This window comes from Cynoglossus semilaevis, chromosome 19 (genome assembly GCF_000523025.1).
Source record: "Cynoglossus semilaevis isolate Cse_v1.0 chromosome 19, Cse_v1.0, whole genome shotgun sequence".
NCBI lineage: Eukaryota > Metazoa > Chordata > Actinopteri > Pleuronectiformes > Cynoglossidae > Cynoglossus > Cynoglossus semilaevis.
The window spans coordinates 6082084-6088083 of NC_024325.1; the positions used below are offsets into that span (position 1 = coordinate 6082084).

The following is a 6000-nucleotide window of genomic DNA, read 5'->3' on the forward strand; positions in this document are numbered from 1 at the left end:
CACCAGATTGGAGAGGAAGCCCGTGTTCCCTGCCAAGAACCACAATGGTTGATCATAGACGATCAGGGGAATTATTTTTTGAAGAAAAGCACAGAGCAGTACTGAATTGTCATCGACTCCGAAGGGGAAAAACAAAGGGGACACTGATCCAAGAAAAAACTTGTTTCCTCAACAAGCAGCGATCAATAAAACAGCACCTCATCAAGCACTGACAAAAACCAATGATGCTGTGACGTCAACAAGACAAAGACCTGTCATCCAACTGTGTTATCTGTAGCGCTGTCACCATAAAGTCAACACTAAAATTTGCCAATTTGTTTCTTCCTTTGCATTTAATTATGACCCGGTTCTTTGTGTAATCTATCCATCCAGATGTTCAAAATGTTTCTCAGACAACTGGGTCGGCATCACACGGTTGCTAAGCTGTTGGCTGCAGTTGCAATGATGTGTTTTGTTCCTTCACACCCTAAATATGCCTGTTTTAACATAGCCATCAGAAGATGGTTACACTGTGGTCATAAAAGGATGGGCCACAACCATCAAGAAGGATGTGGCATTAAAGCCTCAAATGAAGGTAGAATTAACACGATTACACAACAATCCCAACTCGAGTGCTGGAGATCTGTACCTTCATGTTTCTGACACTACCTGCAGAATGTGGTAAAACAACCAGATCATCAGAAAAGGGTGATTTAATCCATTTTTGTTCTCCTGTCCCCTTGGTGTTATTTTACTGTTAATTCTCTTGAAAAAAACATAGACCCTGCTTTGGTCTTCCACTACTGTAATCCATGTTGTTCAAGATAAATGTTCTTTTTAACTATTGTGGTTAGAAAAATGGTTACAGGAGTTATTATTGCATTTCTGTTGGTCAAGGTGTGTCATTAGCTGGGTGTTTCTGACAGAGGTACAACTGCTCACAGTATATTTTTCTATCTTTTGGACCAGTTACTGTAAACTTCAAGATGGTACAGTGTGAGTAGATCAGCAGTTTTTGAAATACTAGGATCAGACCATCTGTCACCAACAATAATGGCATGCTCAAAGGTATTTAAATGGAGTAGGTTCCTCTTTGGCTGGTTTTCACCATTAACAGCAAACAGTGAGGGGTGAGACAGTTTACCAGTCCATACAGGGCCAAAGTTACACCTATAGTCACTTTATAGTTTCCAGTTGGCCTACTCTTCCTATAGTAATGACGGTGAAAAAAAAGAAATTGCATGCATTTCATGCACATCAACCGGGGGGTGCACAGATACAAATACATTCAGGCATGACGCCAAATATTACATTCAAATGATCACACTCAAAAACATTTGTCTATCCAGGGACAAGATCCCCAGCAACATGTTTTCATCATAAATTAATCATAAAATATAAAACATGAAGATCATCTGTATTACCCCTACAATGCCCTCATGTACCACTTTTGGTCCACGCCCCCTGGTTTGGAAACACTGGCCTATACAACTGCCTTGTGGAGGTCATACTGGGTCATCAGCTATATTCCCCAGAGCTATTTGATCGCAGCACTAACTAAGGAACAGGCTGTGATGCTTCCCCACTAGAGAGGATGTAAACTAGTGTGTCCTTGATCCTCCATCAGGTGGTCTGAAACGATGCCTCTGACGGATGTTAAACGAGTTGACGGCGCGTCACAACTGCGCGCATTCGCAGTGGAGGGAGCGCAGCTGGACTCACAGACACGCTTTAAATAATCATGTCAACCTCACTGCAGCCAGAGAGGTACCGCCAGAGAATGAAAAAAAACAACGACAAAAACCCCAACCGCCCGATGCGCCCCCTCTCCCAGAATAAATAACGACGCCCTAGTCCATACAGAGAGTCTGCTCCAGGAGCTCAGATGATGGACGTGTGTGTGAGGGAGGCGACAGATCTGAGCGCCGCGCTGTAACCGGGGACTTTTACAGCATGTGGATCACAACAACTGCAGCCACTCATTTATCAGAAGCACAGTGAGCTGATCCAGCCATGACTGAAGCCACTAAACCTGATGTCCCGCTGTGTGTGGAGGCAATTATACGCTAATTACATGTGTGGATGCGTGTGATGGACCTATAATCACCCAATCACACCGATCAAGCCCACGCTGCGCGTAACTGCGCGCGAGGTGCGATTGAGATGATTTAGGGAGGGGGGTTGGGTGGGGGTGGGGGTCAGATGGCAAAGTAAGCGCGGACAAACACAGGAATAATTGAATTAGGAGACATTAAAACCACACGAATCCATTTTATCTGAATGTTAACAAAAACACAACAGGTGCAAAGGCCGTTGAAACACTGGTCACTTTTATCACCCCTGGCACATGGTGGCACATCATGGTGCCACACTAACTAGACGTTCGTACCTGCCTGTGAAACGACTGCTCTCCCCGCTGTGAGATTCACTCCGCTGGGTTGCGGAGCTCCGTTGGCGGAGATGCTGAGGCGGTGCTGGATTCTAAAGATGTGTTTATTCTCTTCGCATCCGTCCGGCGCGCTGGAGGAGTGGGTTCGACAGCCAAAGGTGGACTCATTCAGTCTCTGTGCTGGTCGCGCTGCTGGGATTCACAGGTGTGTCTTGTGCTTTCAGACTTTTTGGAAGAGTTCTTTAGAAAATCAACTGGTTATGCGCAGCGGGGGAGGAGAAGAGAGAGGAGGAGGGAGGTTGGGATGGCGCGGAGATGGAGTCCGTTCTAGTTGAAGTCCAGATTCACATGAACGGTACCTGTATCCGTTGTGTCGCTCTCCTCGTCGGCGTTTCTAAATAATCAGAGGGGATTTTTGGACGAAGCAGTCAGTCCTTGTTCTGTCAGTTCGCCCAGACTAGACGCCACCCAGCCGCCCACGGGTCTGCGTCTTAGAACTGGCGCTGCTGCTGTTGCTGCTGCTGCTGCTGCTGTTGACAGTGATTAAATAGGATTTTAAATCAAGGCAAAAAGAGATGATGTTTCCGAACGGTCAAACGGAGATGAGATGAGATGGACAGGGATATCCTCTCTCCGAGACACAGTTAACCTATTTATCGAACCAGTCCCGTGAAGGAAGAACCACATGTGCGTAAAACACGGCAGCTGAGGTGAGACTGGTGGCTGTAGGTGAGGGGCGAATATGCGACGTTCAATTGGAGCTGCCCTCCTTCCTGCAGGTGTGAGTGATATAGAGAAGGTTGGTGTGTGAGAGTGAGTGAGAGTGAGTGAGAGAGAGAGAGAGAGACTGGGGTAAATAGAAAAAAGAGAGAGAGAGTCCAATTAATTAAGATCTCAAGTATTCAGTAGGTCAGTAAGGTATATCTCTCCTATGGGAAAGATAATCTTTGTGCATGTGTATGTGTGTGTGTTTGCTCCCATTGGTCCATTCTTTTTGCTTTTTGAGTCACTGATGACCGATTATGGTGGTTTAGGAAATGACATCAGCCGCAGTACTAAAATGATGCAGAATAATTCCACCTCCTCTCTCTTCATCACCTCCCATCTTCCCCTCCCCATCATTCATAAATGGCTTTTAAATCTCAGAAACTCTCATTTCCATTGTTATCCCCAGGCCCGTCTGTCTCTCCTGCATTTCCCCCGAATAAAATACATCACATTCACTTTACTATTGTATCTGCAGTTTTCGCCCACCAGGGACCGCAGCCGCTCAATTGCAGTCTTTACTTTGATGTTGAAAACTGTGTCTCTTGCTGCTGCTGCTGCTGCTGCTGCTGCCTTGAACTGGTTGTAGGTGAAAGTGATTGCTGCAACTAAGCGGTCATTTAACGATTTAATCAGATGCGTTTATATCACATCACAGGTGTAAAAAGGTAATAAAATATTTAAAGACGCACTAACATTTTACACAGTACGACTGCAGTAGGTTTATATTCATGGTGAAATACTGGAATTTGTGTATTTGTACTGCTCAGCCCTACAGTAGCTGTCCATGGTGCTGAATATTATAGCAACCTCAAAGAGCATGTACATCCGCTTTCAAAACCTGGTGGAAGTACAGCAGTTAGACATTAAATACATTAAATACATTTTGCTGCAAAACTAGCATATAGCTACTGAATATGAAAAACAAATCAGCTTCATGACAGGCACATATGAGCTTTTAGTATAAGCTGAGGAAAACTTTCAGCAGATGCATGCAGTAATTAATATGGTAGGTAGTGACAAAAATGTATTTATTTTATACTTTTTAAAAAACAACTCAGTTTTAATAAATTGTAATGATAACACAGGGGTGTCCATACTTTTCTGGCTTGGGAGACGGTATTCAAATAACCAGGCTAAAGTGTCCTACCTACATGGAACACATTGAATATATATTCACTCATATAAACTGAATATACTCCACATACACATCATATGTTAAGGTACTGATGAGTTCACAGTATGATTACATTCCTACGGCCACTACCTGCCCTCCCTTTGTGATCTACTGGTAGCTCCTGATCTACTTTATTGGGCAGCCCTGGGATGACAGGTACACCAAACTTAGTATCATTCATCTGCAGCTTCCCCTTTTCAAAGACCTTCCTGCTAATTCAAAAGACTGGACACATTCAGTTCTCTGCTGAATGACTTGTGGTGTAACCAGGACTGTAGAATCACCGTGGGAGCCTGTCAGGTGATATGAGAGAATCAACACTTGTCAGTTCTGTACTGACAACTGAAAAGGATAAAGGGTGAATTCTCATATACAGCCGCAGGGACATGTTTACATAGACTCTGACCTCAGACAACAAATCATCACAGGGAGACATCAACAGCCGCCTATTTTTTCCCATAATTTGCCCTGATATAATTACTTAAATAATTACTTGCTAATAGAGATATTCCTTTTTCCTGCCTTTTGAGCTTTTATCACTAAATCAATAATACCATGACAGCCTGAAGTGAAGGAATAATGGTTGGATTTTTATAATTGGATTGTGTAAAGTAAGAAGAAAAAAGCCCGCCAGGACACACAAGAACTGGAATCAACGTCCAGGAGATTTGGCGCATAAATAAAATAACAAAGTTAATTTACGTTAAAAAGAAATAAGCAGCTGGTAATGTGGAATAGAGCAGAGGGGATTTATTGACTAGAGCTGCTGCTCTCCAAGAATTTTAAATATCGTGTTCAGATACCATCATTTCTTTTCTTCATGACAGTAAAAGAGGGAGATTGTGTACCAGCCTCTTTCTGTGTGGTGTATTTATAAAAATGGAGGGAATATCTTGAAGGGTGTCAAGGATTGTTATTTCAGTTAAATGTTAAACTGATAAAGCCCAAGCTGATAAATGGAAAGTCTCTCTTTATGTGGAAGAAAAATGGAGCACAACTCCTCCATATTACAGCCTGGATTTCATTATAGCAAATACATTTCACAAACCATTTTCCAAAAATACACACCTTTTTTTAATAATAGTATGTTTGGCATATGTAAGTGCGCTTTTACTTAAAGTTTGAAGGGTCAGAAGTTTTTGCAGCAAAACATTTAAATGGTCTATACTTAGCACTCCACAGGGCATGGTTTATCTACCTACTGACAACAAGGCTGATGGGTGAGGCAAAATACAAGCTGCCAGAGTCTGGAATCAATCCCATAACCTTCTAGGTGTAAGACGAGTGCACTATTTACTGATTTACTGCCACACCTAACTCAGGAAACTGAAAGTAGATGTTTGTGCCAATGTAAGTGAGACTGATTATTTGCCTCTACTGGACATCTGACCCTGCAGTCCATCTGTAACTCACCTTCTGTACAATGTCCGGCTTCAACCGAACCAGTGATCACAGAACAAGATTTAGTGTCAAAAGACAAATTGAACAATTAAATAAAAAGGGTAACTGAGTGAGGACGGTAACATCACTGAGGATGTTCCAAGAACTTCAAGTACTTGATATAAATTCTGTGTCGGCTGCAACGTGTCAGCGGTGCCGTCTTATCTTGTTTCTCACGCCATCATTAGGAGGAACTTGATCGTCAAAGGAGGAGGATTTCGATTTTATGTCGGAACCCAGCAGTGGAATT

At 43.0% G+C, this 6000-nt stretch overlaps 1 protein-coding gene across 4 annotated transcripts in view; it reads right to left on the reverse strand.

Moving 5' to 3' along the window:
* The window catches only part of caln2 (calneuron 2), a 36594-nt gene that overhangs the window by 25006 nt on the left and 5588 nt on the right, over window positions 1-6000 (reverse strand). For 2 of the 4 annotated variants that reach the window (XM_025065913.1, XM_025065917.1), the window contains exon 2: window positions 2369-3215. The gene's annotated coding sequence lies outside the window, so the exon portion shown is untranslated. Of the gene's footprint in view, window positions 1-2368; window positions 3553-6000 lie in introns of those variants that run through there. The other 2 variants (XM_025065914.1, XM_008332531.3) reach the window with 2 other exon arrangements.